We start from the raw sequence: 15,403 nt of genomic DNA, 5'->3' as shown, positions 1-15,403 counted from the left end.
CAAGCTACGTCAGGGAAGACTTAGGTTGGATATTGGGAAAATATTTTTCACTGAAAGAATAATAAAATACTGGAATTGTCTTCCTAGGGTGGCGGTGGAATCACCATCTCTGGATATGTTTATAAAAAGACTGGACTTGGTACTTGGTGCTGTAGTCTGGTTGTGGTGTTAGGGCATAGGTTGGACTTGATGGTCTTAGAGGTCTCTCCAACCTCATTATTCTGTGATTCTGTGATCTGGATAATGAGGCTAAATGTTGCCTGGATGCTAAAGACGGTCCCTGCTCCTCTCCTCTGCACAAGACAGGTGTGGAGCTTTCTGCTATGGCAAAGAAGCCCGGGATGGCCCACAAAGCACCCAGACTGATCCAGCGGAGGATGCATTCCAACCTGGACATTGGCAAACGCTGGTCCGTGGCACCCCAGCGGCGCAAGACGAGGCCCTGCCGCGTAACCCCGGCGGGAGCGCCGCTCCCGCACCCGCGCAGCGCCGGCCGGGGCTGGGGCTGAGCCCAGGGGAGGAGCGCCACCTGCCGAGACACCGCGCAGCTCCGCGGGGACAGCCGGGCACCGCGGGGACAGCACCGCGGGGACAGCACCGCCGGGACAGCCGGACACCGCCGGGACAGCACCGCCGGGACAGCCCGGGCACCGCCGGGACAGCCCGGGCACCGCGGGGACAGCCCGGGCACCGCCGGGACAGCCCGGGCACCGCCGGGACAGCACCGCCGGCACAGCCCGGACACCGCCGGGACAGCCCGGGCACCGCCGGGACAGCCCGAGCACCGCCGGGACAGCCAGGGTACCGCCGGACGCAGATCCGAGCTGGGAACAAGCGCACATCGTCACTGCAATGGATCGTTGAGGAGGTGTTGCTAAGTGTCAGCAGGCGCTGTCTTGCATATGGCAGTGCGCAAGAATATAATGTCTTTTAAATGTCTGTTTTTATATATGCATTTATATATATAATATATAAATGTGTATTTAAATTTCTATTTAAATGTCTATTAAATACCCTGAATTCTGATAGTCGCTCAAATAGAGAAAAGCAAGCTTTCCTCACAACCATTTACCAATAGGGTTGCTGAAGCCCATCAGAGAGAGAACACAGTATTTAATCATGTGAAAGTAAAATGCAGAGCTCAAGGACCTCCTGTATAAAAATACTTTTCTTTCCAGTACTCTTATGGATGCTTTTGTTTTAATCTTGGGACCCATCTGTCTATCTACACAATTTCATATCTATTATGCAGCTGCTTAGCTTGCACTGCTGAAATACTTCCTCAGTATGTCCTCTTTTATTTACAACCACAATCAAAATCACCTGAAACTGACATTTTTCATGTAGAATCCATTATGTGGCAGAGTGCCAAGTTTACACCAATAGCTAAAAATACATACAAGACTTCTTTGGAAAACCTTACTTTTCAGCCCTGCTCAACTTCTGAAATAAAATGGAATTTAGATCTTTATATTTCAATATTTCAACCTCAAACATTTTCAAAAGATGCTATAAAAAAAAAAAGAAAAAAGAAAAAACAAAACACCAAAACAGAATTGAAATGGTTAAACCTTTTATTATTCACATTGCATTCATAGTAAATTGTGTAATAGTTTTCATGTCTTAATTACTTAAATTTTATATTGAGCTATAGTGATATTATCTCTCTTTTTGTCTCCACACAATTGTATTTTATAATAGCTTTTATTAGGGCCTACATGAATAGAATGTGAAATTAACACATCATTTCTGTTACTTCTGCAGTTCAGAAAAGAGAGCACTTTTCTGATATTTGGTGGGAAAAGAGCTTTCCTTTGTGTTTTATGACATATAGCAATTTGTATTAGTTAGGGACAGATTTTGAGCAGCAAAGTAACTAACAGGAGTTCAGGGCATTTCTGTCACTTCTAGTGACTCCACCTCAGCCTGAAAGTGGGTACAATGCCCAACCTAAAATGGAATATTCCCCCTAAAATAGCTTGATCTTCTCCTTATTAAAAAAAAAAAAAAAAAAAATCCACTGGCTTCCACAAGAGAAATACTGGAGTAGCAGATACATAAGCTAATGGTGTGTTTATACAATCTGCCTACCTGCCTCTGAAAGCCAGGTCAGCTGCCCCAGCTCACAAGCTCTGCCTCCTCTGCCAGCCGTGCATACCCCGATACCATCACAAGGCCCTCCATGGTTTGGGGTTGCTCCTTGCATTTGGGGTGCCTCCTTGAAACCCAGCTGCCAAGCCATTTCCTTCACCTTTATGAAATCCTTCCTAAAATCTCCCTTCTGTCAGCACACCTACACTCAATCTGTGTGTAGGATGTGCAAATAAATTTAAATAAATATTTGTTTTCAATTGTTAACAGAAATAGCAAGGTATGCACATCTAGGGCTTAGACACACAAACAAGATCCCACAAGGTAACAAGTTTCTGTTGAGCTGCAAGAATTGCCTGGATGCACACTGTTCCCCCCACAGCATTGCAAGGTGAGTCAAGTCAGCCTCACACACCTGCACGGAGAACTGAACCCACTCCAATCACCTGCATTTGTTGGAGGCTGAGAGGAAACACGTGGGCACTACCACGCATCAGCTGGTACTTGGTAACCCTTTGGTACAACTTGTTCATCCAAAATTGTTATTGTTACCCTGCCATTTCTCACAGGTAGTTTTGGTACTGTAATATAATAATTTAAAATGTGTGTATAAACACATACTATGAAATCAAGGAAGTGGGAACCTATTAGTTCTATTTAAAAAACCCTTTAGACAGAAATGTGCTTATTCTTTCATTATAACAATAAAGTATATTTTAAAATCCTATTTACAAAAGTTTTAGTGGCAACTAAATAAACATCATGAGATGCATTGTTTACAGTTCTTAGGCCAGTAGAAGATGTCAACAAGAAAACAGGGTAGGCTAAGAGCACATTCCAAAACATTGATGGAAAAATTAAACATCTTTATTTTACATCTCTCCCCAAATATGGGCTCCAATCTTCCTATTCAGTTGGTGGGCCAGATTCTGCCTTCTTTTATCATGTCAGTAAATTTCCATCAATGCCAAAAGCTGAGAAATGTCACCTTACTATACACCACAGCTCTTTGTATGGCCAACTGAGTTTGCCCAGAAGTTCCATTCAGTCTTTCTCTTGCTAAATGAAGTGTCTTCAATGTTTATCTCCAAGAATGGTTGATCATTATGAGTGAGCACTTTTTAGTCTGAAAATTTGATCCTTTTTCTCTCTCTTTTTTTTTTTTTTTTTGCTTTTTTATTAACATGTCCACACTGTTACTAAACATAAAGGGTTTCTCAAGGAACCAATTTTACCACTTTTGTTTGGGCATTATATGGATGTTCAGAATAGAAATCAAGAGTACAAAAATAGATTTTCTTGATTTATGAGACATTCCTGTTTTCAATTCACCATCAGTATGTGCAGACACGATGCAGTCAAGAAATGAAGCATCTGGTTCTCCCACGTTTCATTTATGAACTTTAGCACCAGATGTAAATCATTCATAAAATCCCAAAGTGTTGGAAGAGTCTCTTCCTTCATTTTAACAAACATATATTCCAAGTACTGTACCTAACACTTCACATCATTTGTTACAAGTGATGGGATCAGAATTTTAATGACTTCCAGAAATAAATTTCAAGAAAGAAGGAAAGCGAAAGAAAAACTGGTAATTGTGGAATTTCTTGTTTCTGACCATGAATTCACTTTGAAACCAAAAGATGTCACTTTAAGTTATTATAAACAAACTCTACATGTTATTACCTGCACACAGAATGTTTTGAAGAGAACAAATCTATTACCTTATATCCCTTCTTTTTCCAAATTCTTTCCATTAGTGTCACATTCATGTCAGCAACTGCTGATTCAACTTCAAATGTGAATTGCTTTCCTGTTCTCATCCGCCAATCACCTTTCCTCTCCTCCTTCAATCCTCCTTTCAGACCCATTTTTTCAGAGAGCCCCTCTTGCCTTTCTCTCAGCATATGTAATCCCTTCCTCCTCCCTTCCCACTCCTTTGTTTCACTATGTGCATTGAATTTCATAGGATAACTCACACTTTGGGAATTAAGCACCTGCCAAAATAATTATGGGATCAAGGCCTATTCTTTATGTCAAGGAAACCTGTCTTCTTTGCATAGAAGAATCCTTTCAACAATATGCATTAGACAACGCTTTCAACAACAAATCAGTCTTTTCTGGCCCTTTTTAATACTGCATTTCTTACATATTAATTTAGCTGCAGAGTTATCAGGCATGGGTTTCACTCTCTGAGGTTGCCTTAAACATGGCAAGCTGAGAAAGTGCTAAGGAGGTGCACAGCAGACACAGCAAGAAGGGTCCTTTACAAAGGACCTCTTGATGGAGAAACTTCTAGAAAAGGGAGCAGAGAAGGCAAGGGGATTCACAGGATCACAGATCTTCCCTTTCTGTCTTGCTGCTTTTCTGCCATTCAGGGCAGCTCTCTTTTCTGTCCTCTCTCTCACTGTACAGTTGTTTAACTGCTAAACTTCTACACAAATGAGTGCAATTAGCCTCAGTGCACAGACACCAGCAGTAGAAAAATAGGGTAATATCCCAATAGTTTCAGTGGTAACAAAACCCTGAATAAACTTTTTAAAAGGGAATTTTCCTTTTACTTCAGCAGTACCTGGCATTTTTTTTTTACTTTTTTATTAGTATCTAGAGAACTAATCACTACTGTAGCTAAGAACCTAGATAACACCACATTTAGTGGCAAGAATGGGCTTGAGACAGGGAAGAACTTTCCCACCAGTGGCCAGGCTGTAGGTAGACTACATGAACTGATGGAGTTGTGGAACAGCCTCAAAAATATCCCCCAGCCTGATGTGCAACATGTTCTGCAAGGATATGCTGGGAATGTAGCAAGTTGCTTTAGTCAGGCTGGGAACACAGCAGGGGCAAATCCAGGGGCTGTAAATCTCATGCAGAGATCACAGCTGCAACCATAGCCCCCGGTTTATAGCACTGGCTGTAGATCAGTTGCTTGGGTGCCTAAAGCCCTTGGGCAGAGAAGGATTCTTTCCAGTCTCTTGCAGCCTTGTTCTCCAGCACAAACACCATCTGTTCATCCCCTGCCCAGGAACAGTTAGTCCCCCTTAAAACTTGAGGGAAAAAAAAATCTTCTCTTGCAGGCAAAACTCAGCAACTTTTGAAACAGAGCAGACATTCAAGAGCATGGGGAGAAAAAGTTGCACTACACAATTTAAAGCACCAAATGAATGATACTGCACCAAATCAAAACTTCAGGGGAGATGTAGGTAGACACACTATTAATGCTGAAGCTGAAAACCAGCAGCACCTCCCCTGTGTGGCCAGGCCATCCCCTGGCAGGTGTTAAAGCTGAGCTTTCCCAAGGCTTCACCTTACAGCCTCTGGCCCAGTCGCCAAGCAAAAGCAGTGTCTGACCTGGCAGGGTGGGAGGCTGCATGTGGCTGCAAACGCTAATGGATTGCTTTCAGATGTTATCAAGCCAGGAGGAAAGGTATTCCATGGGTGGGAAACAACATTTTTTTAAAAAAACATGTTTGGAATTTTTTTAGCAACAGTTTTAAAATAATTTTAAAGCAATTTAAGATTGTCTACTATAAGATAAATGTTGGTACAAACTTCCAATATTCCTTCAAAATTTTTAAACATGATAAAATTTTTAAATTATAGTAGAAAAACATCAAGATCACATTTTTTCTTAGAAAAATAAAAATAGGATAATTTTATACGGATAATTTTCTATGTTTCCTATTTTGCTTCCTTACAATCTAAAATTAATCTAATTCATACTATATGTAGACTGATCAGCCTTCAATCACGATTGACATGTATAAATATAAAAAGGTGATCAGTTGCACTACAAGAGGTTTCCCTGTTAAAGATGATCATTCCAAACTTCATAACTATATCTTCCTTGCAAAAATTCCAGAGTATTAACTATACATATATTTATAAAGATACTGTCTTTGCTGGCTCCTTTTAACTTGGGTATTTTTTGGTAATGTTCATCCATGTTCTGTAAGCCTTATTCACATGGAATCGCTGTCTTTTTCCAGAAGTAATTCTTGATGACTTCAGTAGACCAGTTATGATGCATGATTCTTAATTTCAATGGGAGTATCTCACTATGGCTTCTGTATTCTGAAAGTGACTAGTGGCAAACAGTGAATAATGTACAAATACATCATCATTAAATTTTTATTTTCTTTTTTTTTTACTTGACCTAAACTTTAATTTATTTTCAAAACAGGCATAACTATTACACCTTTGTCATATTTTCTCCTTTTCATTTTATCTATAGTGGAAATCCAGCCAAAGGAAAAAAAATACTAGGAACAACATCAGCTCAGGTAAGTCATGCCTGCTATATGGGAAATACCATCCATTTTATTTTATTCCCCACCTTCGCACCATGTCAGATGCTGCAGCCTCGGCCTTTCAGAACTCTACAAGCACTACTTATAGTCTCATCTAAGACCCACAGTGCTTGGGTGGTCTGTCTCAAACTAACCAAGGCAGGAATCCCACCTCCTTGATCCATAATGCGCTCATCCATTTCACTTGTCTGCTCAGACATCCCACGCCAATGATTTATTTGCTGAGGTGAAGCTAGAAAAACCTCCCCCCTTCCAAACACATGTACACATACTTTTATAAACTGGCTGAAATATTCAGTAACTTCCCAGTGGGGAATGGTGTTTCCCCCTCCCTCTCCTATGTGCTCTATACGGTTTCCATTATTATTTGATAAATGTGTTATGACACACTATTTACCTCGGTCAGCAGCTCTGGGGAGCTTTGTGAAGCTTTGCTCCCCACCTCTGCCACCCACTAGATATTTCAGAAATAAATCATGTTTCCAGATTAAGACAATACAGTTTAGTATGGGAAAGGGAGAAGAGACGTAGGATGAAATTTGCTGTAGGAGGCCTTGGTTTCATTTCTCTCTTTCACTCCTGAGCCATGTGGATCTGGTCCTCAGCCTGTCACTGTGGTGCTGCCTCAGTCAACTCCTTTTTTCTTTCAGGGATAGGAAGGCATTCTGTGCTAATTCTCTGTGCTTAAGGTTCCCAGAGAAATATTCAGAGCTCAGTTTTTGATGCAGGAAGGAGCAAGTCTGTCTCTTGTAATGCACGTGCTCACAGGTATTGAAACAATCTTCTCCAAGGCAGGAAGTGAGCCAGGCTATACCATGTGAAGGAAGGTTTGCAGTCCTCTTCTGCTGAAAATAAGAAAATATATTTAAGGTGAATGATCACAGAGAGCTTTGTGTGGACTTGCTCAGTAGCATATGACAGGCAAAATTTGTGGGGTGGAGGATGTTACCTTCCAAAGTAGTTACCAAATGACATACATTACTGCAGCGACTGCACATATTCTCAAAATAAGGCTTTTCAGGGAAAACTGAGTGTCATTGCAACTTCTTTTCATATGAATTTGATACCTAGAGTCACAGACTGACCTCCCAAAATCAGACACAACCAAAAGTTCAAATGAAATTTGGTCCAGGAGAAAAAGCAGCCTGCTATAGAAACTGAAAGTGTTTCAGAGAACACCACTGTTGCTAATGCTGCCTTGCTAATCCAACCAATGCAGAGCACTATCTGTAGAAAAGGCAAGAACCCAATCACAGTCTTGTTGATTCCACATCCAAAAAGTATGAATTAATAGTCTCTTTTTCTTTGCCATTGTCATAAATTAAAAATAAAAATAACAAGACTGACTGAAAATAACAGGATTTTTTTTTCTGCTGTGTTTTATAGTTGCAATAATTTTTTTAAAATAAGTGAATTATGATTGGAGCATACTAGTATAAGAAAAAGGGTGCTCCCCATCATCATCCTGATGACTTCAGGGTACTTGACAGGGTTCCTCAGTTAAGTTAGAGAAGCACCATTGAACTATGCTCAAAATGAAGACTATCATGGGCACCAGTGCTGCCTTCTCAACATCTTCACTCTCAGATAGCCAAAATCCTTGCAATCCTTCTTTGAGCTCACTAACAAAAGCAACTTGGGATGGTCCTCCCTTCAGGACTATGTGGCTCAATGCTCATTACTTTTTCCCCTTCTCCTGAGCTTGTATAGAAATTGTAAGGGTTTTTCACCCAATATTTCCTCTTACATTCATCAGAGGATGTGAGAGCTATGTTTTCTCATCAATACTTCCAGGTTAAATTTCACTCTTCAGTTAAGTCAATCTGCAAAGAAGAAATCACAGACCTTCTGTCCTGGTAGTTCTAAACATCAGACATCTGTGCAGAGATGCAGAAACTGCTACTGGTTCCTATTCTGTACATCCTAGAATAGAAACCAGTTACAGAATAGTGCCTGCTAACTGAATTTGCAGATGCAACAAAGCCTTTCCCATCTCCTACGTACATTTGGAATACAACTCCTATCCCTTATGTCCTCTGTGATATTAGAGTGGAAGATAAATGTGCTCACATCTATAAGCAGTTGCCTCAATAATATGAAATGTGGGTATTTACCTATGAACACAGAAGAGTAAAACCCCAGTAAAGCATCCCCCCAAATTCCAATATTAAGGAAGAAATTTGGCAAATTTCCATCACCAGTAATATTTAAAAATCTGAGCTGTGTAATGAATGGAATGCTATATTCTGACAGATTACAATAATACATGGCATTAAACAAAAATCCACAGTATGCTGATGTAAGTGGACATGGCACACTCTACGATGACAATTCCTTTCTGTGTCACCAACAATATGAAAAGAAAAGCAAATCACAGAAAAAATCCTACCAGATAATTTAAAGATAAGAATTAGTTACTAGGAAAAAAATGCAGAATATCGGTTTGATTTGGTAACTGGCTCAAATGCCAACAGTGGGGTTTCAGCGTAACAATTTATATTCTATAATTATTGAGTCCAGATTGTCATGGAATGTGTGTGCTTGTGTGTCTTTGTTTCTCCTTAAGCCTGTTGAAGACATGAGCAAATTTATAGTGATAAAAAGAAAATCAAATCCACTTCAACATGCTATTATAATGGAATTGCCAGATTTTCACTTTCTGTTCATGAGTCTGTTAAAATATAATAATAATTGAAGTAAATCAGGTGAATTATACATGTTGCTTTCCTAATGAGAATCAGGGTATTTGTAAAAATCACCAGCCTAAAAAATAACCCAGATATTATGGACAGTTATCAAATTTCAAAGATGAATCAATGGAAGGAAAAAAAAGGAAATAATTATATGCTGTGATAGTTTTTGTAGTTATTCTTCCCACCTACATATTTAAAAAATGAAAATTTTGTCAAAGCAGTCAGATTGTTTCAGCAGAAGACAAATGAAATGCCAATGTCATACAAATGTTTATCCTATATCCTTCATTTTCCCTGTCAGAACAATACCCCAGCAAAGAAAAGATAATTCTTGCTATAGTTAGTCCAGGAGAAGGCTGTTTGTCTAGCCAGCTGATTTTGGCTTGCTGAGGGATAATTAGCATAAACTATTTTTTCTAGCCACTTACTCATTTTCATTAAACTTACAGGAAATTAAATAGGGACTTCCATTCCTCAATCAAGTTTATCAAATCTGGGCCTTGTTTTCAACTGACTTTGCTCACAGGAGACAAACAGTGTTGTTGCACAGACCTTCATTCCTAAGGGAGCTGAACCAGAAGCTTAAGTGCCTCTAGGAAGGGGCAGAACCTGAGTACTCAGAATAAGGTTATAAATTAAACTAAAGGAACTTGTTGAACCTAGACAGAACTGAAATATTTTCACCAGGAAAAAGGAATCCTGGTTTGTAGCAGTTTTATATTGCAATTCTATTTTTTCCACACCACTTTCTCTCACTGTTTGTCATCACCATGCCTAGTGTAACATCACATAAAGTCTCCACTGCCATCTCATACTTCCATTTCCTCTGCCACATCCCTAAGGATGACCCAGGTGTAAAACACCCACAAATTCTTCTGTGACTGTGGGGCAAGGGGCAGGCTGTTCTGTGCTGAGCTGAGACCCCAGCCAGGTCAGCCAGTGCAGGTGGGACAGTGGCCAGCGCAGCATGGCACATGGAGCAGGTGATGGCTGCATCAGAATTACAGCCCTTTTCTCAGGAGGATGCAAGAGATAACTCCCCACTTTGTACAAACATCAGCTTTTAGGAAATTACTTAAGAACATTTTGTTTCTGAGACTTCTACTACCTCAACAAATTTTATGGAGAGTGGCCAAGAGCTTTCATAGTTAGTGGGGGCAGGAGCTGATAGGTAAACATCATGATAGCACATGTCTCACTTCCTTAAAAAACAGACTAAAAAGATGTAGAGACTCATGTTCACCTGATTGTAAGTGATTTCCTGCCACTACACTGTGTTTCTGTGACCCCAGTCATTTAATATGTTTGCTTTTCCCTATGTTGTCTAATAGGGGTTTGGCAACCACCCTCCCTGTGACAGTGACTCAGTGTGCTGCTTTTCCTGTCTTATTCTATGAAACACATCATTTGATGTGACTAGCAGAGCTCATTTTGATGAGTCAGAGTCAGGAAATATGAAGAAAATGCAGTTTTCTGAAGGATGAAATTCAAACAAATGTTAGAAAAAACATAATTTTTTAAAATTCTGCATATTAAAATTGTGCATATGGTATGTTTCATGTCTACCTACCTACCTGGTACAAAGTCTTTTTTCTGTGTTAATATTCATTACAACATGTCTGAATAATCTGGAAGATCAATGGGGAGAATACATGGAGGTACATTCTCTCTGTCCATGGTACACAGTTAACATCCATTTTCTGGCATTCTTGGAGAATCCTCCAAGACTGAGCCTCACTTTCTATATCCTAATATGCAGCCTGTAATTTCTACCCTTATTTAAGTTAATGTTTTCAGAAATTTGTATTTTGATAGGTCCAATTACAAAAAAAAAAAAAAAAACAAAAAAAAAAAAAACCCAAAACCCCTATCCCAGACTCTGAATCTGCTTTTTCTGTTTTCCATCCTAGAGCTATAACGACAAAAATATTTTTCCCCTATACGTGATTACAGATGTTTTTCTTACCTGCCTAGGAAGGGAAAACTACATGGATTTGCACATTTCTTCTTATAGGATTCTTCATAATTGGGAAAGAAAATGGCCAGAGAAGAGGAAAAGTTCCTCCATTATCTGACCTCAACCAGCTACCAACTCCTCCAACAAGAGTAGAATGGGGAATGGAGAAGAACCAGGACAATAATACTGCTCTTTACACTGCTTCTTAGCATTGTTTCACTGGATTGAAGAAAATTCCCTCTGCTACAGCCGCTCCTTCACCAAGGATACGGAGATGTTGTAGATGCTTTTATTACTGTTGAATTCTTTAGAATACAGGAAAGTTTTCTCATCATCTCCCCTGGCAAAAGCAACAGCTTGAAGATCAGGAGTGCAATGAGAGCTCTTCCCCTGCCTCCCCTCCAGTACCTTCAGAAGTTTGCATTGCCACACACATCAGGAGATGTGCCACTTTTCTCCTCCTTCCTCCTCTCAGGAGCTAATGGTGAAAAAGGTTTTGTAGGTAACACTGGAAACAATCACTGTTTGCTGCAGAAAGGGCACAGGAGCTCTGTCTGTTGAAGCAGAGATTGTTTGAGCTGGACACCAGCAAAAGCCAAACTGACCTGGCCAGAAATTATTTGCAAAAAACTGCAGCTACAAACAGCCAGGCCACTGGTGAGAAATGAAGGAATGCAGAAGATGGTCACTACAGCTTTTTTCTTTCTAAAGGCAGAGAAATAATCAAACTGAGCATCATCACCTCCTCTCCAATTATGACCAAGTGCATGCACTACAGAACACCCTTCTGCATAAAAATAATGTACTTATTTGAAAATAAAGCATGATTTTTTTTTTTTAAGGAAATGGCAGAGAAAGTGCACAAGGCCAAACTTTCAAATAAATGAGATTTATTGTGGGAAAAAAAAGTCCAATAATTACATTTTCAGGGGAAAGGTCATTATTACTTAGAAAGAGGTTAATAGAACAATATTAATGGCTTTTTACAGGGCAAAAGAGATAGATGCAGCATTAATATGAATGAAAACAAGAATGAGAATGCTCCCTGTTACCAAAGTTTAGACTGAAAATTCGGAAGGTCAAATTTGTCTTTCATATTCCCCAAAATAATGAATTAGACAGTATAAAATCTTATCAAGCCTTTTCATTCAGTGAGTTTAACAGAAAGTAGAGAAAGAAAGTGATCAAAAGTTTTAGCCTGAAGCCAACAATTAGAAGCATAGCTCCAGTTCTGTGTTTCTGGGAGACTCTAAGGAAAGATTATTGAAGATAAAAGTCAAAATGAGTCCATCATTGAACTTTTACTAAAGCAATTGCAGCAATTCTATATATTTGGCCCATATTTTAGATTAGACTAATTTTCTAAACTAGTGGGAAATTGCCAGAGATAAAAAGTAATTTCAATATACAGTAATAATAGTATTACATTACATGCCTGTAATGCTGTCCATGCAAAAGTCTTAAAATGCTTTATAAACACTTAATTAAGCCTCCCAACACCCTGAGAAGTAGATGATTTTTTCCTCAACCATTCCTCAACTAGAGAATCTAAGGCATAGAAAACTTAAAGCAAAACATTTGTCTCAAGTTATGTAATGACTAGCACTGGTTACAATCAATCATGTAGGAATGAAGAAGGCATATGCAACTAATATTGCCAAAATCAAATAATTTTTCTGTCAAAACAAAAAATATCCTCCATACTTTACTAAGTCTGAGCACCCAAAAATCTCTTAAATGCATCTAATATTTTTTCCTTGTGAATATCTTTATGTACATGCACAAATACATATTGTCTACAAATAAATAAATAGGAAAACTAATAAATAAATTAAAAGCACTTATTTAAAATTATATGTTGCAAAAATATTGTACATTCTCATTGACAAAACTAGCTAAATGATAAAAAAATTACACCCCAAGAATCTTTACTGTTAATCTCCTTGACCACTAATACTGATTTTCCTTTTTAGGTAGTGTTGAGCAAGGAAGAAAATAGATATCCAAAGGTGATTATAAAGATGGTTATTATCATCTGTCACACACATGTGTAAATTATTAGCATGTTTTAACTACAAGGCTAAGCAGGATCTGTCTAACTAGTAATTCCATCCTGAATACACTCAGCAGTACCACACCAGGACTCACAATTATGTAAGTTTGCTATTAAAATGCAAGTTGGAATCTACTGCTAAATCGCCATAGTCACAAATACACTGAAAAGCTGTCCTACTTTGGAAGATTAAATTGACTTTATTTTTGGTTATTGTATCTAAATACTGTAACTTGCTTATTGTACTCTCACTAATTCAGTTTTACTTTACCAAGCACCTCAGACAAGAGAATTTGCTGGAAGTCACAGTCATGCTGTGAAACATATATATTTAGGACATCATTTCAGAATACTGTAATTATAAGTATTTGAAGTCAAAACTCATAATTGTGCATGATGAGAGAAAACTGAGGAATCTTTTGTTGAGTGGTCTGGCTGTAAATTTTCACCAATCCCACCAGTCTCAGCAAGTTTCAAAGCAGATGTATTTATATTATTTGGGATGCACTTCTGTCATGCATTTAAATAAAGAAAATTATTCAACGGCTACAATTCTTATTAAATCCTGACATGAAACTTATTTTACTATTAGTACTGCATTGTACAGTCATTTGAGGAAGATATTGCTTAACATAATATAACGGGGGAGATTAATGCAAGACATTAACTCTTCAGCCCTTACTCTTAATACTATGTTCTTTATATACTTATCAGGTAAAAGGATGGATAGTAGGATCTTGAAGGCTTCCTCTTTTGTGCTCTATTCCTCTGAGTGAAAAGCTGATGTCTCGCCTTCCTTGCATTGAATTTATTGGTATGGTTTATAGGAAAGAGCTTTTGGACGAAAACCTTTAATATAAGTGAAGATAAATTAAATTGAGATAGTGTAAAAAGTAGAATGTGAACAGGATATCACGTGATAACACATACGGGCTTAATTTTCCCAATTCTAAGGCAAGAATGGGTGAAATTTAATAAATCACAGCAGCACAGCACCACATGGAAACCCGCATCTTACCTAGAAGAAGTCACAGCTGATGACTTTGCAAAATAAAGCCCAAGATCCCTTCCTATTAATGAGGTACCCACTCACCACAGCTTTTGCCAGGCACAAGAAGACACTGCAAAGTAAGAACATTCATGAGTTTTGGCTATCGCAGTGCATGCAGTCTGCAGAGAATCACACGGGTGGTTCAGCTTCCTCAGCTGCTGCCAACAAAAGCAGCCAAGTGAGAAGGACACACAGATCTGGGTTCCCTCCCCAGCTCTGCCACCTCGTCAGGAAATCCTTCTTATTCCTCTGGTTTCTGCCTGGAAAAGTGGCTTTCCACAGGAGCTTTGAAGAGCAATGGGAGCTTTAAAAAGAGATTTCAGAAACACCTAAGTGCAATGCAGAGCCTGATGATGAAAGTATTTTGTTTTCTGGGGTTCTTTTTCCTTCTTTGCCATTTTCATAGGTAGATAAATCACTCATGTTTTTTTCAAATAGAGATATTTCTTAAATATTTTCCTGTTCCTGCCCCTAAAACTGACTTTTGCACAGTCAGTTTTGAAATCTACTTATGTTTCAAACTCTGTGGTATTATGTGATTTTGTTGGCACAGAGATGGATACAAAGGAACAATAGGTGTTGCAAATATTTTTAAAATAAGCTGTTTCAAGTACTTTAATCTTAAAAAGTACTTACTCAATTTAATCACAATCTTCATAAAGTACTCAACTTGTCAGTAAGCTTTAACCCTAAAAATGTGAATGTAGAGGGATTTTCTGGACTTGTTGGTGGGGCGTTTTAACATTTTAATTTTTTTAATTTATGACTGAGTGGTTGGAGAAGGGGAAATGTCTTATAATGGGGCTGTAGCTGAATGCTTAATTAGGAACAGCTAATCACCTCTTCAAGTAAGCTGGAGAATTACATAACTGTTACCATTCCTACAGATAAAGACAGTTTAACTTGGCTTCCTATGGAAATAAGTTTTATGTAACAGTTTTGCCTGTCTCTCCATCTTTCTTTTCTCTCCCCTTTACTTTCTCTTCAACAAAAGGCTGAACCATTAGTCAGTTTGAACTTGAGGGCTCCAAAAATGTATTCCTACTGTTTTTATGGAGACAGCTGATGAGATAAGAAAGATCTAAATCAAAGCCCCAGTTTTCTCTAAAAGAAGCAGAGAAAGTTATAGACTAAGTTAAAACTTGATGTGAGATTAGTATTTGTAATCTCTGAGATGCCAAACAGGTTGACTGCTTTAGATTTCATGTGCTCAATTTCCTTGTACAGAGAAGTAAATGAGCTATCTTC

General features: G+C 38.7%; 1 long non-coding RNA gene across 2 annotated transcripts in view; it reads right to left on the bottom strand.

Annotated features, from left to right (window-relative positions):
- Positions 1–1,556: 1,556 nt before the first annotated feature.
- The window catches only part of LOC121470130 (uncharacterized), a 72,105-nt gene continuing 58,258 nt past the window's right edge, over positions 1,557–15,403 (bottom strand). The window contains exons 1-2 of one of the 2 annotated variants that reach the window (XR_012056491.1): positions 14,123–14,453; positions 1,557–7,243 (exon numbers count right to left, since the gene is read on the bottom strand). This is a non-coding gene — a long non-coding RNA (uncharacterized lncRNA). Of the gene's footprint in view, positions 7,244–14,122; positions 14,454–15,403 lie in introns of those variants that run through there. The other variant, XR_012056492.1, reaches the window with a different exon arrangement.

This window comes from Taeniopygia guttata, chromosome 5 (assembly GCF_048771995.1).
Source record: "Taeniopygia guttata chromosome 5, bTaeGut7.mat, whole genome shotgun sequence".
Taxonomy (NCBI): Eukaryota; Metazoa; Chordata; class Aves; order Passeriformes; family Estrildidae; genus Taeniopygia; species Taeniopygia guttata.
This window is presented reverse-complemented; position numbering and strand designations above follow the sequence as displayed.